The sequence below is a fragment of the Dermacentor variabilis genome, chromosome 11, assembly GCF_050947875.1.
Source record: "Dermacentor variabilis isolate Ectoservices chromosome 11, ASM5094787v1, whole genome shotgun sequence".
NCBI classification, from domain to species: domain Eukaryota; kingdom Metazoa; phylum Arthropoda; class Arachnida; order Ixodida; family Ixodidae; genus Dermacentor; species Dermacentor variabilis.
Genome location: NC_134578.1, coordinates 113,504,865 through 113,521,893, shown reverse-complemented (window position 1 = coordinate 113,521,893; position 17,029 = coordinate 113,504,865). Strand labels below are relative to the sequence as shown.

The window sequence follows — 17,029 nt, the reverse complement described above, 5'->3', positions numbered from 1 at the left end:
ATCATGAAGTCCCGTTTACTTAACAAGTATTTCAAAAGGACCGTTGGTTGTGCTCGTTGGTATTTTGTGCAAACATTTTGTGCACATGCCCACACGTCAGCTCTTATACACATTATCAGTTGGCATGTGTGAAATTGACCTTTGCTTTTATTCGTGGTAAGCGCGACGTTCTATCATGAAAAGGAAAAAAAAGAAATACACTCCTAGATTACCATAACGCGAAGGCAATGCATCTGGCTATTAAAGTCATTCCGTGCATTGGGCGTCATTTTATTCCGCCTGTGTCGACGCTCTTGTTGCGTCTAACAACTGCAGTAGGCATACTTCAAAAAAAAAACCGCAAACACGCGTCGGTGGTATAGTGGTTAGCGTAGCTGCCTTCCAAGCCGTTGTCCCGGGTACGATTCCCGGCCGACGCAAATATTTTATGCACATGCCCACACATCAGCTCCCGGTATCTCTAGATATTATCAGTGGCTTTTGTGAAATTGTCCTTTACATTTCTTCGTATTAAGCGCGGCGTTCTATCGTGAAAAAGGAGAAAAAAGAAATACACTCCCAGATTACCGTGTTGCTAAGGAACTTCATCTGGCTAATAAATGCATTCCGAGCATTGGGCGTTATTTTATTCCGGCTGTATTGACACTCTTGTTGCAAATACCAACTGAAGTAGTACTGCTTGGAACAACTGGAAACACGCGTCGCTGGTATAGTGGTTAGCATAGCTGGCTTCCAAGCAGTTCACCCAGGTTCGATTCCCGGCCGACGCACATATTTTGTGCACATGCCCACATGTCAGCTCCCCGTATATCTCCTAGATTACCATAATGCAAAGGCAATGCATCGGGCTATCAAAGTCATTCCGTGCATTGGGCGTCATTTTATTCCGGCTGTGTCGACGCTCTTGTTGCGATTAACAACTGAAGTAGGACTGCTTCAAAAACCGCAAACGCGCGTCGGTGGTATAGTCATTCTGTTTCTGGCTCCCGAGCTGAACGGATCGCGGGATCATGCGCTCCAATCGAGCGGCATATATGCGGCTGTTAGCCGCGGCAACAGGCTTTCGACGGAGAAAGATAAGGATTACCAGATTGTTTTGTTTCGGCTACCTAGATGACGTATAGCTTTAAATACAGTTTTTTTGCACGGCGACGCTCGTGTTCGGCCGTTTCGCGTAGAGGATTTTCGAGAGGCGCTTCAAGCTGTTGGTGTGCTCTCTGGCGTCTTCGCCCTTGGAGCGTACAAAATCAACCATGTATGGGCGGTGACGATGAAGACAGCCGAGGCTGCCCAAAAGCTGACGGCCCTGAAGGATCTCCAGGTTAAGGGGCGTCGCTGCCTGGTCATCGACCCCAAGGAACAAAAGGTGAAGCTTCGTATCCGCTGGCTTCTGCATGGGGTGGATCACGAAGACGTCAAGACCGCGCTGGCCTCCTTTGGCAAAATCACGGAAGTGACCCGCGAGCGCTGGCGAGTGTATGGCGTTTCTGACAAGGGCTCGACGACCCGAGCAGTGCTGCTGCAGCTGATGGCTGGAATTAAAGTTGACGACCTGCACCACCAGATCCACGTCGCCGGCGAGCTTGCGCTGGTGGTAGCCCCTGGTCGTCCCATGCAGTGCCTGCGCTGCCGGGGCTCTGGTCACGTTCGTCGAGAATGCAAGGTTCCCCGTTGTTCCCGGTGCAGGCTTTTTGGACACGACGCGGACTGTGTACGCTCTTACGCAGTAGCCGCGGGCTATGCGCAGAGCGAGTCGTCGACATCAGAACATATGATGGACGTGACCGAGGCGCAGGAAGCGGCCAAGGGTGCTGGAAACAGCAACGTGGCGGCAGAAACGAGCGAGAGAGCACGCCGACCGAAGGAGGACGGAACAATGTACCTCCCCCCAAAGACCGAGCAGCTACAAACGAGAGCGTGAGGATGGCCCCGCAAGAAAATGAGAGCCGCCAGCCAGCTACGGATGCTACGGAGGCAGAGGAAGACAACGCGACCCCAACTGGCACCCGCGTCGAACGCGTCTCGGAAACGGTCAAGAGGTCCCTGCAGCAGGAGGGCAAAATTGACGGAAAGGCAGGCGGTGTCTCTGAGGCACCGCCCGCTAGGACGCTACCCGGCAGGCGCTCCACCCTCAAGCCTAAGCCGAACCTGGAGGCTGACCGAAAGCTCGCGGCGAAACCGGCCAAAGACGAACTCGGGCGACGGCTGCCGGATGGCCGTGGAGGTGTCAAGTGGTCAGCTAGACGTTAAGGTGAGCACCATGCTCCGGGCCTTCTCCCCTCCGGTTTTCATCAATAATGGCTACGAACCCGTCGCTTAGCCTCGGCACGCTAAACGTTCGAGGTCTGTCCGCCAAAAGGAAACAGAATCGGGTGTATAGACTGCTAGTGGACCACGACCTCGACATTTTAGCAGTGCAAGAGACCAAGGTAGACGGCGAGGAGGAGACCGGGAACATGGTGCAAAGGTTCACGTACAACTACTATACGGTAGTGAACCACGCCTTAGGGACTTCACGGGGTGTGTCTTGTTCGTGAGGAAGCTTCCAGGCCTGGTTACAGACGGTTAATTCTCGTGCTCTTCCGGTCGACTTGTCGGTTGTGATTTCAGCTATTGCGATGTCCAACGGCGCGTGCTGTGCATTTATACGCCTAATACGGTGCAAGAGAGGGTAAATTTCTTTTTGAACTTGAAGCACAACTTCTCTGTGCACAAAACGATAGCCTGTGTTGGGGACTTGAATCGTGTATTGAACATCGAAGATAGGTCTACGCGACGCGTGATTTACGACAAAAGCAGCGATATCATGGCGCAGATCATACACGAATTTGAATTAGAGGATATCGCTCAGTGTTTCGGGGCTGACCGAGAAGTGACGTACACTCACTTCCAGGTGCATAGAATGTCAACGCCGGAAGCCTGTTCCTTGCCGCCCTTCTGGACCAATGCAACCTTTGCCGTGCCCTTCGCGACCCTTTGACCGGGTTGGGATAGACCTCTACGGGCCTCTGCCCTACACAGCTGCTGGCAATCGCTGGGTCATTGTAGCTGTAGACCATCTCACGAGGTATGCAGAAACGGCCGCTCTGCCAGCCGCGACGGCTCGTGACGTTGCCTCCTTCCTCCTTCAACGCTTCCTTCTACGTCACGCAATTCCGGTGAGGGAGAAAGGGACGGTGGTCAATTGCATGAGGTCATCCCATTTGCTGGTCCGACTGACGCATACGTATGATGAGAGCCAGTCATCAACGTCGTGGTCGTAGGTGCCGCTGAAGATAGGCGCGTCCCGCTGGCGGAACGTGCCGGGGCATACGGGAGACAGGGGAGCAGATGGTGGTAAGCTCGTAGCGCTTTCGGTGGTCATTATGGCAGGGAGAGTCCGGCTGCGCAAATCCAGGATGGCAGGAGACCCAGCAAACCTCCACCAATTATGGCAAAGAAGTCCGACACGGCTGTGGACGACACGAAGGACGCGGACAATAAGACGCAACAGCGTAGGCTTAGCCAGTCACACCAGGAAGAGCGTCGAGCCCGAGCCCCACTTCCGTAGCGCTGGCGATCCGGCTGCGGAGCTCGGCACGGCGCACTTCTTCTTCCTTAAACAGGGAATAATCATGCACGATTAGACCGCATCTATCTATCATATCCTTCAGTAGAAAAATCCCAGTGCTATGAAGTTACTGCCGTATCCTTTTCTGACCACTGCCTGGTAAAATGCAGGGTGGGCTGCAAAAAAGAACGAAAAGAATTCTGGGAACTGTGGAAAATGAATGCTGAGCTCCTACGGCATGATACTTTTAACGAAATGGTAGTGAATGCTCTGAATTCTTTCGGAAAAGGCAGTTCTATGAAGTTGGGCGAGCAATGGAAGTTGCTGAAACAAACTGTCAAAATCAAGGCGATTGAAAGAAGTAGCGTACTACGATATGAAGGGAAGGCAAGAGAAAGGGTTTTAAAAACATTGCTGGAAAAATTTGTGACGCTCGAATGCATACAACCCGGCGCTTATCAAGACGATATGCGTGCTATTGAGAAGCTCGAGGTTTTCGATAAGAAGCGTTATCGAGGCGCGCTCGTGCGCGCGAGAGCAGAAAGACTGGCATGCGGGGAAATGCCATCGAAAAGAGCACTGGGACTAAAAAAAAAGCACTCCAGACGCAAGCAGATTGAGACCATCGAATATAATGGGGTGGTAGTAACTGATACGAACAATATAGGGTGTGCCTGCTTTGAACCTTTCCAAAAGCTTTTCGCATTCAGGCCCGTCAACATGCAAAGTTTCAAGCACTTATTTTTGCAGCGAATGCCACAGCTGTCGAGTGAAGTTAAAGAAACGCTGGAAGGACGAATAACTGAACAGGAAGTGATAAAGGCCATCGAAGACCTGAACACCGGCAATTCACCAGGTCCAGACGGTCGTCTTGCCACTTGATACAAATCGTTCAACAGCGACCTAGCTTCTATCTTAACCGCAGTTTTGAATGAATCATATGAAATGAAAATATTTCCACCATGCTTTGGCCAGTCCCATACAGTACTAATACTTAAAACAGAAGAGACCGAAAAGCTCAAGCAACTTTCCTCCTATAGACCCATAGCGCTTACTAAATGCGACTACAAAATACTGATGAAGGTGCTGGCACGGCGTATGCGGTCAGTGATTAAGGAAGTAGCAGGCCCACACAAGACGTGTGGCATTCGCGGAAGGACCATATTTACTAACATTGATAATTTGAAGTGTGCGTTGGAGTGTTGTGATGCCATGTGTGATGCAGTTGCGATCCTCCAGCTTGACTTGGAGGAAGCGCTTGTTGCGTTTCTCACGAGATATTGCTCGCCTTGCTTGAACATGTTAATTTTGGCCACATAATCACTGAGGGGGTTACCATGGCGTACCGGAGTTGCTATACGAGACTTATAATTAATCAAACGCTGGGGGCCCCCATTAACGTGAAGCGCTCCGTTCGCCAGGGTTGTCAACTCAGCCCACTCCTGTTTTGTGTTTACATAGAAACGCTATGTCAGGCTTTCATTAAAATGAATACATTAAGGTATTTCGCCTCCAAGCAGCAGAGGTGAAGTTATTGGCATATGCTGACGATGTGGCTGTATGTTGTAAGGATACGCAAAGTGTACTGAACGCTGTCAGTATCGTCAGACAGTTTGGTAACGCCACTAATAGCTTCGTGAACTGGCAGAAATGTTTGTTGTTTTGGCATGGAAGATGGGCGTCCACACCAGACCACTTTTCGAACGTCACCTGGGTCACGACGCCAGTTAAGTAGCTTGGCGCACCCCTTGATGCCTACAAGGACAGTAGCGAGTACTGGAAGGAGCGGACAAAAGAAATAGGAGAAAAAGCCGACCGATGGAACTCCCGTCACCTGTCAATATTCGCGAGAGCAACAGCGTGCAACATGTTTCTCGTGACAATGATCTGGTACGTAATGCAGGCCCTACAGTGCTCTGGGATTGACGTGCAGAAACTGCACCGCGTGTTCGCTGTTTTCGTGTGGGCATCGAGCTGGGAGCGATGTAGCCGAGATAATCTCTTCCGGCGTATGAAGGATGATGGTCTGGTGTTGGGGCACCTCTTCTTGCGTCAACTAGTAAACAGGTTCTTCTTTTTTCGAGACACAAATGACCCATTTCTACGCACCGTTATCCAAATGAGGCTGTCAAGTTACTTCCCAAATTCGTTGTAGGCATCGAAATAACGCCAGGACCAGTTCGTGGTTTCTTTAAGAAAATAATTCAGAATGTTTCATTTTTGCTTTTTCGTTTTTCTAGTGCATATTTGTGGAGTGTAAAACGGAAAAAGTTATATCGTAATTTGTGTGACAGTGTTTTGCTGGTACCTATGTACAGGGCCCCGTACAGTGGAGGCCCACGCCAAGATGTATTGAAAAGGGTGAAGAAGATGCCAGTTCAGCCAGCCACTGAATCGGTCTTCTTTAAATTGCACACCGGTACTCTACCTGTTAAAATCTTCCTTGAACAAAGTGAGTTCTACATGCCATGGGGAACCCACTGCCTTATATGGAAAAAAACAGAAAGCATAGATCATGTCTTCATCCAGTGTTGGGAAGGGGTCTTTACCTGGGACGTGTTACAAAGCACTCTAAAAAAGGAGCTACCTATAGATCCCCACGGAATCAGATTTCCGCCAGTACATGACGACGGTTTCCCGTACGACCTCATCGTGCTTACGGGCCTCCACTGTTTATGGCCCGCAAGAATGGCGGGTTACCATTGTGACCCGGATGCCCGACCGGCGCGTGTGTACTTTTGTGAATGCATGTAACGGTATGTGGAAGTGCAGAAGTTGCAACAGCCTGTTCCTGAGTGGCTGTGTACGGTTGAACCCCTGACAGCACTAAAGGAATTTTAATCCGACAACGTCGTGCCACAGTAGCGGACGGCAACGAATGTAAATATTACTGTGCTTTGTTCCGGTTTGTGCATTCATTCCTTTTTGCTTCTTTGGTCTTTGTGTATATCATTTAGGAATTTGTGTTGTGACATGTCGAGGACTGGCAATAAAGAAAAAGAAAGTCGGTGGTAAAGTGGTTAGCATACCTGCCTTCCAAGCAGTTGACCCGGGTTCTATTCCCGGCCGACGCAAATATTCTGTGCACATGCCCACACGTCAGCTCCCCGTATCTCTAGATATTATCAGTGGCATGGGTGAAATTGACCTTAACTTTTATTCGTGGTGAGCGCGCCGTTCTATCGTGAAAAAGGAAAAAAGAAAGACTCCTAGGTTACCATAATGCGAAGGCAATGCATCTGGCTAGTAAAGGCATTCTGTGCTTTGGGCGTCATTTTATTCCGGCTGTGTCGACACTGTTGTTGCATTTAACAACTGAAGTAAGACTGCTTGGAACAACCGGAAACACGCGTCGGTGGCATAGTGGTTAGCATAGCTGCCTTCCAAGCAGTTGTCTCGCGTTCGATTCCCCGCCGACGCAAATATTTTGCGCACATGCCCACACGTCAGCTCCCCGTATCTTTGCACATTATAAGTCGACATGTGTGAAATTGACCTTTACTTCTATTTGTGGTAAGCGCGGCGTTCTATCATGAAAAAAAATGAAGTACACTCCTAGATTACCATAATGCGAAGGCACTGCATCTGCCCATTAAATGCATTCCGTGCATTGGGCGTCATTTTATTCCGGCTGTGTCGGCACTCTTGTTGCAAATAATAACTGAAGCAGGACTGCTTCAATAAAGTGGAAACGCTGTTGCTGGTATAGTGGATTCTGCTTCCGGCAGCTGAGATCAGCGGTCGCATAATTACGGGCCCTTCAGGGGTGGCTACAGCGGCACGTTTCGGCCGCGGTAACAGGTCTTTTGACGTTGAGGGTGATTACGAAGTTGTATTCCGAAACCTGCCTAGAGGACGAGTTGTTTTGAATACTGTTTTTATTACGAAAGCAATACTGCTCGCACTTTCGGCCCATCGGTGGTCGTGGCGCCTCCTTACGCAGCTGCGCGTCACGTAACCGTGTGACGTCACGCCAGACCAAGAGACGGGGCCCCAGCTCGCTGCATGAATGGTGGAGGCGAAGCCTTGCGCGCCGCTGCTGCGGCGCTACCGAGAGAGGGCGCTCGCTGGTGTGACGTCACGCTAGGAGGACAAATGGGGCTGCAGCTCGGCTGCTCGCAGTGGTCGGCGCGCTGCCTTGCACTATGTTGGATGATGTATAGCCATAAGTTTAACAAAGGGCAACCATCAGCCGAACCAAGGCGCAGCCAAGGGTATTGCTTTCGCTATCTTCCAGGCTTAACGAAGCTAAGCCTTCAGCCAATTGTTTTTTTACATGCCAACGTCCATTGCCGGCCATATCGAGTGGAAGATTTCCGCGACACATTGGCTCGTTCAAGGCTGCCCTCCAAGGCTGTTGCCTTGGGGGCGTATCGTATGACCCATGTGTGGGCTGTGACGTTCAAGAATATGGATGCAGTGAAAAGTATCCTTGGCGTCGGAGACCTCAAGATAAAAAATTCTTCCTGACTCGTCATCGACCCCATCAAACCAAGACGTGCGGATGAAGTTACACTGCCTGCTCCACAATGTACTCGACGAAGACGTGAAACATGCGTTAGCGCCGTACGGCCAGGTGGCGGAAGTCGGCAGGGAGCGGTGGCTGGTACATGGCGTCGCCGACAAAGGCTCAACGACCCGTGCGGTAACGCTCAGGTTGAAGGTCCGCCTTAAAATTGATGACCTGCCTCATAAAGTGTCAAGTGAATGTGAGCGGCGAGCAAGCCCTTGTTGTTGTGCCGGGAAGAGCGCCCGTTTGCCTACGCTGCCGAGGAAAGGGCACATTAGTCGGGTCTGCCGAGTGCCACGTTGTAGCGACTGGCGGAGGTTCGGGCATGAGGAGCACGACTTCACGCTTTCCTATGCGAGCGTCACTGGGCCCGTGGATTTTGGCGACGCGTCCGAACTACTCATGGACGAGGGTGACGCTGAAGACGCAGCAAGTTCGGGCGACGAAGCGCGCGACAGAGTGCCGGCGACGCCAGAACAGGCCACAGTGAAAGGTCCGAACACGACAACGGGGCAGGAGGCCACACACCAGCCGTCGGAGTTACAACCAGGAAGTTCAGCGGCCTCAGAGAGGCCTCAGTCCTGTGAAACTTCAGCCAAGGAAAGAGAGACTACACCTGGACATGACAAAATGGACGACAGCGAGAGCACAGCCTGTGGCCTGGTCGGTAAGCGACCTTGGGATGAAAGCAGAGACGAGTCAAGTACTTCCGATGGCGTCGAGGGTTGGGAACCATCGAGAGAAGACAACGGCGATTAGGCGTCCGAGTTTCAAACCACGGCCGAAAATTCTGGTAATAAATCCATTCCGTGCACTGGGCGTCATTTTATTCCGGTTGTGTCGACACTATTTTTGCAATTACCAACTGAAGTAAGACTGCTTGGAACAACCGAAAACACGCGTCGGTGGTATAGTGGTTAGCATAGCTGCCTTCCAAGCAGTTGACCCGGGTTCGATTCCCGGCCGACGCAAATATTTTGTGCACATGCCCACACATAAGCTCCTCGTATCTATGCACATTATCAGTTGGCATGTGTGAAATTTGACCTTTTCTTTTATTCGTGGTAAAAGCGGCGTTCTATCGTTAGAAAAAAAAAAGAAATACACTCCTAGATTACCATAATGCGAAGGCAATGCATCTGCCTGGTAAATCTATTCCGTGCGCTGGGCGTCATTTTATTCCGGCTCCGTCGACACTCTTGTTGCAATTAACAACTGAAGTAAGACTGCTTGGAACAACCTAAAACACGCGTCGGTGGTATAGTGGTTAGCATAGCTGCCTTCCAAGCAGTTGACCCGGGTACGATTCCCGGCCGACGCAAATATTTTGTGCACATGCCCACACATAAGCTCCTCGTATCTATGCACATTATCAGTTGGCATGTGTGAAATTGACCTTTTCTTTTATTCGTGGTAAAAGCGGCGTTCTATCGTTAGAAAAAAAAAGAAATACACTCCTAGATTACCATAATGCGAAGGCAATGCATCTGCCTGGTAAATCTATTCCGTGCGCTGGGCGTCATTTTATTCCGGCTCTGTCGACACTCTTGTTGCAATTAACAACTGAAGTAAGACTGCTTGGAACAACCTAAAACACGCGTCGGTGGTATAGTGGTTAGCATAGCTGCCTTCCAAGCAGTTGACCCGGGTTCGATTCCCGGCCGACGCAAATATTTTGTGCACATGCCCACACATGAGCTCCTCGTATCTATGCACATTATCAGTTGGCATGTGTGAAATTTGACCTTTTCTTTTATTCGTGGTAAAAGCGGCGTTCTATCGTTAGAAAAAAAAAGAAATACACTCCTAGATTACCATAATGCGAAGGCAATGCATCTGCCTGGTAAATCTATTCCGTGCGCTGGGCGTCATTTTATTCCGGCTCTGTCGACACTCTTGTTGCAATTAACAACTGAAGTAAGACTGCTTGGAACAACCTAAAACACGCGTCGGTGGTATAGTGGTTAGCATAGCTGCCTTCCAAGCAGTTGACCCGGGTTCGATTCCCGGCCGACGCAAATATTTTGTGCACATGCCCACACATAAGCTCCTCGTATCTATGCACATTATCAGTTGGCATCTGTGAAATTGACCTTCTCTTTTATTCGTGGTAAAAGCGGCGTTCTATCGGTAGAAAAAAAAAAAGAAATACACTCCTAGATTACCATAATGAGAAGGCAATCCATCCTGTTAAATCCATTCCGTGCACTGGGCGTAATTTTATTTCGGCTGTGTCGACACTCTTGCTGCAATTAACAACTGAAGTAAGACTGCTTGGAACAACCTAAAACACGCGTCGGTGGTATAGTGGTTAGCATAGCTGTCTTCCAAGCAGTTGACCCGGGTTCGATTCCCGGCCGACGCAAATATTTTGTGCACATGCCCACACATAAGCTCCTCGTATCTATGCACATTATCAGTTGGCATGTGTGAAATTGACCTTCTCTTTTATTCGTGGTAAAAGCGGCGTTCTATCGGTAGAAAAAAAAAAAGAAATACACTCCTAGATTACCATAATGAGAAGGCAATGCATCTGCCTGGTAAATCTATTCCGTGCGCTGGGCGTCATTTTATTCCGGCTCTGTCGACACTCTTGTTGCAATTAACAACTGAAGTAAGACTGCTTGGAACAACCTAAAACACGCGTCGGTGGTATAGTGGTTAGCATAGCTGCCTTCCAAGCAGTTGACCCGGGTTCGATTCCCGGCCGACGCAAATATTTTGTGCACATGCCCACACATCAGCTCCTCGTATCTATGCACATTATCAGTTGGCATCTGTGAAATTGACCTTCTCTTTTATTCGTGGTAAAAGCGGCGTTCTATCGGTAGAAAAAAAAAAGAAATACACTCCTAGATTACCATAATGAGAAGGCAATGCATCTGCCTGGTAAATCTATTCCGTGCGCTGGGCGTCATTTTATTCCGGCTCTGTCGACACTCTTGTTGCAATTAACAACTGAAGTAAGACTGCTTGGAACAACCTAAAACACGCGTCGGTGGTATAGTGGTTAGCATAGCTGCCTTCCAAGCAGTTGACCCGGGTTCGATTCCCGGCCGACGCAAATATTTTGTGCACATGCCCACACATAAGCTCCTCGTATCTATGCACATTATCAGTTGGCATGTGTGAAATTGACCTTCTCTTTTATTCGTGGTAAAAGCGGCGTTCTATCGGTAGAAAAAAAAAAGAAATACACTCCTAGATTACCATAATGAGAAGGCAATCCATCCTGTTAAATCCATTCCGTGCACTGGGCGTAATTTTATTTCGGCTGTGTCGACACTCTTGCTGCAATTAACAACTGAAGTAAGACTGCTTGGAACAACCTAAAACACGCGTCGGTGGTATAGTGGTTAGCATAGGTGCCTTCCAAGCAGTTCACCCGGGTTCGATTCCCGGCAAACGCAAATATTTTGTGCACATGCCCACACATAAGCTCCTCGTATCTATGCACATTATCAGTTGGCATGTGTGAAATTGACCTTCTCTTTTATTCGTGGTAAAAGCGGCGTTCTATCGGTAGAAAAAAAAAAGAAATACACTCCTAGATTACCATAATGAGAAGGCAATCCATCCTGTTAAATCCATTCCGTGCACTGGGCGTAATTTTATTTCGGCTGTGTCGACACTCTTGCTGCAATTAACAACTGAAGTAAGACTGCTTGGAACAACCTAAAACACGCGTCGGTGGTATAGTGGTTAGCATAGGTGCCTTCCAAGCAGTTCACCCGGGTTCGATTCCCGGCAAACGCAAATATTTTGTGCACATGCCCACACATAAGCTCCTCGTATCTATGCACATTATCAGTTGGCATGTGTGAAATTGACCTTCTCTTTTATTCGTGGTAAAAGCGGCGTTCTATCGGTAGAAAAAAAAAAGAAATACACTCCTAGATTACCATAATGAGAAGGCAATCCATCCTGTTAAATCCATTCCGTGCACTGGGCGTAATTTTATTTCGGCTGTGCCGACACTCTTGCTGCAATTAACAACTGAAGTAAGACTGCTTGGAACAACCTAAAACACGCGTCGGTGGTATAGTGGTTAGCATAGGTGCCTTCCAAGCAGTTCACCCGGGTTCGATTCCCGGCAAACGCAAATATTTTGTGCACATGCCCACACATAAGCTCCTCGTATCTATGCACATTATCAGTTGGCATGTGTGAAATTGACCTTCTCTTTTATTCGTGGTAAAAGCGGCGTTCTATCGGTAGAAAAAAAAAAGAAATACACTCCTAGATTACCATAATGAGAAGGCAATCCATCCTGTTAAATCCATTCCGTGCACTGGGCGTAATTTTATTTCGGCTGTGCCGACACTCTTGCTGCAATTAACAACTGAAGTAAGACTGCTTGGAACAACCTAAAACACGCGTCGGTGGTATAGTGGTTAGCATAGGTGCCTTCCAAGCAGTTGACCCGGGTTCGATTCCCGGCCGACGCAAATATTTTGTGCACATGCCCACACATAAGCTCCTCGTATCTATGCACATTATCAGTTGGCATCTGTGAAATTGACCTTCTCTTTTATTCGTGGTAAAAGCGGCGTTCTATCGGTAGAAAAAAAAAAGAAATACACTCCTAGATTACCATAATGAGAAGGCAATCCATCCTGTTAAATCCATTCCGTGCACTGGGCGTAATTTTATTTCGGCTGTGTCGACACTCTTGCTGCAATTAACAACTGAAGTAAGACTGCTTGGAACAACCTAAAACACGCGTCGGTGGTATAGTGGTTAGCATAGGTGCCTTCCAAGCAGTTGACCCGGGTTCGATTCCCGGCCGACGCAAATATTTTGTGCACATGCCCACACATCAGCTCCTCGTATCTATGCACATTATCAGTTGGCATGTGTGAAATTGACCTTTTCTTTTATTCGTGGTAAAAGCGGCGTTCTATCGTTAGAAAATAAAAGAAATACACTCCTAGATTACCATAATGCGAAGGCAATGCATCTGCCTGGTAAATCTATTCCGTGCGCTGGGCGTCATTTTATTCCGGCTCTGTCGACACTCTTATTGCAATTAACAACTGAAGTAAGACTGCTTGGAACAACCTAAAACACGCGTCGGTGGTATAGTGGTTAGCATAGCTGCCTTCCAAGCAGTTGACCCGGGTTCGATTCCCGGCCGACGCAAATATTTTGTGCACATGCCCACACATGAGCTCCTCGTATCTATGCACATTATCAGTTGGCATCTGTGAAATTGACCTTTTCTTTTATTCGTGGTAAAAGCGGCGTTCTATCGTTAGAAAAAAAAAAGAAATACACTCCTAGATTACCATAATGCGAAGGCAATGCATCTGCCTGGTAAATCCATTCCGTGCGCTGGCCGTCATTTTATTCCGGCTGTGTCGACACTCTTGTTGCAAATAACAACTGAAGTAAGACTGGTTGGAACAACCGAAAGCACGCGTGGTTCCACTTCCGGCCACCGTAGTGTACGGTCGTGTAATGTCGAGCTCCCTTGGAGCGGCGAATGCGGCCCAGCAGAGCCGCGGTAACAGGACAGATGCACAGGATTCTACGGAATATGACGTTATTTTGCCACAACTGCCATCAGGTTCGTCTGTTTTAAATACTGTTTTTCTTCACTGCAGCGTTAAAGCCAGGCCGTTTCGAGCTGAGGACTTCCGAGATACATTGGATCGTCTGGAACTGCTCCCCGAGGTAGTTGCCTTGGGGGCGTTTCAGATGAATCACGTGTGGGCGGTCACCTTCAAGACTGCGGAAGGAATGAAGAAGTTGCTCGCCGTAACTGATGTGACTGTGAAGAATCACCGCTGCCTCGTGACAGATCCGAGCACCCATACTGTCCGCCTAAGGCTCTATTGGCTGCTTTACCACATACAAGATGAAGACGTGCGCGCTGCTCTTGCACCGTACGGAAAAGTGACGGACGTTTGCAGAGAGCAATGGCGTGTACCAGGACTCGGCGATATGGGCTCCTCGACATGGACGGTTAATCTGCAGCTCAAGGATGGCGTGACTTTGGATGACCTGCCACACCAGCTACGAGTGTGTGGCATTACGGCCCTTGTGGTGGTACCGGGGAGACCGCCGCTTTGCCTGCGGTGTCAGCGAACAGGGCACATTCCCCGAGACTGCCGCGTCCCACGGTGCAAGCTCTGTCGGCGGTTCGGACATGACGATAGCCAGTGCGCTAAAACCTACGCAAGCGTAGCAAGCCAAAGGAGCCGGGAGGACCCCACCGAGCACATCATGGACGAGGCGGACGCGGCGGAGGCTGCGGGAATCAAGGACAGACAACCTACGTCGGCAGCTGTTGAAACGTCCAAGAAGGAACGTGCGAAAGGTGTTGGAAGCGACCACAGTGACGTGGCACCTGAACGACAGGTTACCGCTGCGCCAACGTGTTCCGTCAAAGACGTCTCTGATACCACTCAAGCCTCGCCGAGTAGCGACCAAGAAGACATGGACGTCGCGAGCAGCTCGTCTGCGAAACGCCCACACACGCAAGTTTCCGAAGGTGACGAAGGGGGCAGCGGGAAGGCACAGGAGCCGCCCAGGAAAGAAAGTTGGTAACGCCGTCCTTCTTTCAAGCCAAAGCCTCACATTCCGCCGGATTCCATTCCGACGGTACCGAAGGCGCCCCCGTAATAACGAGGGCGTCGCCCAGCAATGCCTGTATGCGAGGTGAGGGACGGGCGGCAGAGTACAATTGTAAAGTTCGGTCGCTTTTGCCTAGGAAAGAATTGTGTGCGTTCTGAGAAATGGCAGAATGTATGGGTTCACTTGAACTAGTATGCTTGTTTTTCTTCTTTAAAAAAAAGGAAATAGCTTCAAAATCTGCAATAGCGCTACGCATTGGTACGCTCAATGTCCGAGGCCTGGGCGCGAAAAGGCGGCAGTACCAGGTCAGCCGGTTACTGCAAGAAAATGATTTAGACATAGTCGCTCTACAGGAAACAAAAATTTAAAGTGAAGAGCGCACCGACCGAATGGTTCAAACATTTAGAACGCGGTACAGTGCGTGCGTTTCCCATGCTGTCGGCAGTTCCGGTGGGTGTGTTTTGTTTTTGCGGAAATCTTTAGAAATTGTACCGCATTCTGTATTTGTTTGTGATGAAGGTCGAATGATTGTGTGTGACTTTTCGCTCTGGGATTCGGAATGGCGGGTAATTTGCATATACGCCCCAAATAATGAGAGAACGCCGTGACTTTTTTGAAAAACTTGATGTCTATTTGAAATCTGAGCGCTATATTATCTTGCTGGGAGACTTCAATTGTGTTTGTTTTTCTGACGACCGGAATAACAACTTGCTTGTACGCGATCAAAGTGCAGGTTTCTTGCTCGCAGCAACCCGAGAGCGTGAATTAGAAGATGTTGGTAGGGTGTTTTGCAGTGGAAAGCAGACTCTGTTCACGCATTTCCAACGGGGCAGTCACGCGAGATTAGATCGAGCTTATATATCTGCGAGACTGGTTCCGTTGTGTAGAAGCTATGACGTGAGGCATGTATCCTTCAGCGACCACAGTCTTGTAATGTTCTCGCTCGGCAAGAGAAAAGAAAACCGCTCTTTTAATTGGTGCTTATGGAAATTCAACGTCAAACTTCTGGACGACGCAACCTTTCTCGCGTTTTTAAAAGAACGTATACGAGAGATGCTTGCTAGTGAATCCGCGGGGTTTATAGCGATGTGGGAAGAGTTTAAACAGGAATTTAAAATAACAGCCATTGAAAGAGCCTCTGTGTTACGCTACAATGAAAAAAGAAAAGAAAATGAATTGCGGAATAAGCCTAACGTATTGTTGTCGATAAAATGCCCACAGCCAGAAGATTTGTCAACAGAGATAAGGAACATAAAAAAATTACCGACGATTACGTTACTTCCTAATGCGAAATTTGAGCGCAGCAAATAAGCTGTTTCACCTTTTGGATAGATTGAGGCAAAGAAATCGAGCAACACATGTATGCGCTATCACAGAATTTTTTTTTTATTTTTCACACGTATTCCTTTAACAAAGACTCCACTAACAGTTCTTGACAGTCATGAAGGAAGCTTTGTGGTCGGAGAAATAGACTGATATATGTTCGACTTGGTACACGAATGCTTGATTCTCAAAGACGAGATCTATACAAGTGCCTCGCGAGGTTGTCACAGCCGTGGGGGAAGCAGAGGCTAAGCGCCGCCGCCGAGAAGACCCTGCCGTTCGCGCCGCCGAAGCGGAGGCTCATTGCCGCCGTCGAGAGCAACCAGCAGTAAGCGAGGCTGAAGCAGAAGCTCATCGCCGCCGCCGAGAAGACCCTGCAGTTCGCGCCGCCGAAGCGGAGGCTCATCGCCGCCGTCGAGAGCAACCAGCAGTAAGCGGAAGCGGAGGGGGGCGGCGTGTACACCCAGCGGCAAACGATGGGGGCAGAAGCGCGCGCAGCAAGCGGACAACACGATAAAGGGAGGAGGGAAGAGATAGCAGCGACTGACTGATGCCTTTGACTGATACTCTTTCTACATGGCGGCGACGGTGTTCTATGCAGTCACGTTATCTTGACTCTCTAGCGGCGTCAGCGGCATCCAGCGGTATCAGTCGGTCGCTGCTAGCGCTGGGGGGATGAAAGGGGGGCTGAGCTGGTTACGAGGCCGACGACAACGCCGACGACAACGCCGACGACGACGCGAAACCCAGGAACGGACGCCAAAGAGCTGCGCTCTAAAATGAGCCTGAAATCATTGATGTCAAGAGATATAGGGGGTCAGTGATACGTGCGCGATCAGAGCATTTGTGGCTCGGGGAAACGCCCACAAGGCGCGCTTTGGGCGAAGAGAAAAGATACGCATCGCAAAATGAAATAAAAGAAATTGAATACGGCAACGTGCGTAGTAGCGATAGTAATACAATACAGCGTGCCTTCTTCGAACACTACAGAGAGTTGTTAAGCTGCCAAGGAGCGGTAGAAGCTGGCTTTGATAGCGAATACTTGCCTTTAATGCCGAGGCTAGATG

At 49.2% G+C, this 17,029-nt stretch overlaps 7 non-coding genes across 7 annotated transcripts; all 7 read left to right on the top strand.

Annotated features, from left to right (window-relative positions):
- The first annotated feature begins 8,959 nt into the window (after window positions 1-8,959).
- Window positions 8,960-9,031, top strand: TRNAG-UCC (transfer RNA glycine (anticodon UCC)). The gene has a single exon. It is a non-coding gene; the product is annotated as a tRNA-Gly (tRNA).
- Window positions 9,032-9,657: 626 nt separating this feature from the next.
- On the top strand, window positions 9,658-9,729 carry TRNAG-UCC (transfer RNA glycine (anticodon UCC)). Its single transcript has one exon. It is a non-coding gene; the product is annotated as a tRNA-Gly (tRNA).
- A 277-nt stretch (window positions 9,730-10,006) lies between these two features.
- Window positions 10,007-10,078, top strand: TRNAG-UCC (transfer RNA glycine (anticodon UCC)). The gene has a single exon. It is a non-coding gene; the product is annotated as a tRNA-Gly (tRNA).
- Window positions 10,079-10,353: 275 nt separating this feature from the next.
- TRNAG-UCC (transfer RNA glycine (anticodon UCC)) lies at window positions 10,354-10,425 on the top strand. Its single transcript has one exon. It is a non-coding gene; the product is annotated as a tRNA-Gly (tRNA).
- A 278-nt stretch (window positions 10,426-10,703) lies between these two features.
- TRNAG-UCC (transfer RNA glycine (anticodon UCC)) lies at window positions 10,704-10,775 on the top strand. Its single transcript has one exon. It is a non-coding gene; the product is annotated as a tRNA-Gly (tRNA).
- A 277-nt stretch (window positions 10,776-11,052) lies between these two features.
- Window positions 11,053-11,124, top strand: TRNAG-UCC (transfer RNA glycine (anticodon UCC)). Its single transcript has one exon. It is a non-coding gene; the product is annotated as a tRNA-Gly (tRNA).
- A 2,006-nt stretch (window positions 11,125-13,130) lies between these two features.
- On the top strand, window positions 13,131-13,202 carry TRNAG-UCC (transfer RNA glycine (anticodon UCC)). Its single transcript has one exon. It is a non-coding gene; the product is annotated as a tRNA-Gly (tRNA).
- The last annotated feature ends 3,827 nt before the right edge of the window (window positions 13,203-17,029 follow it).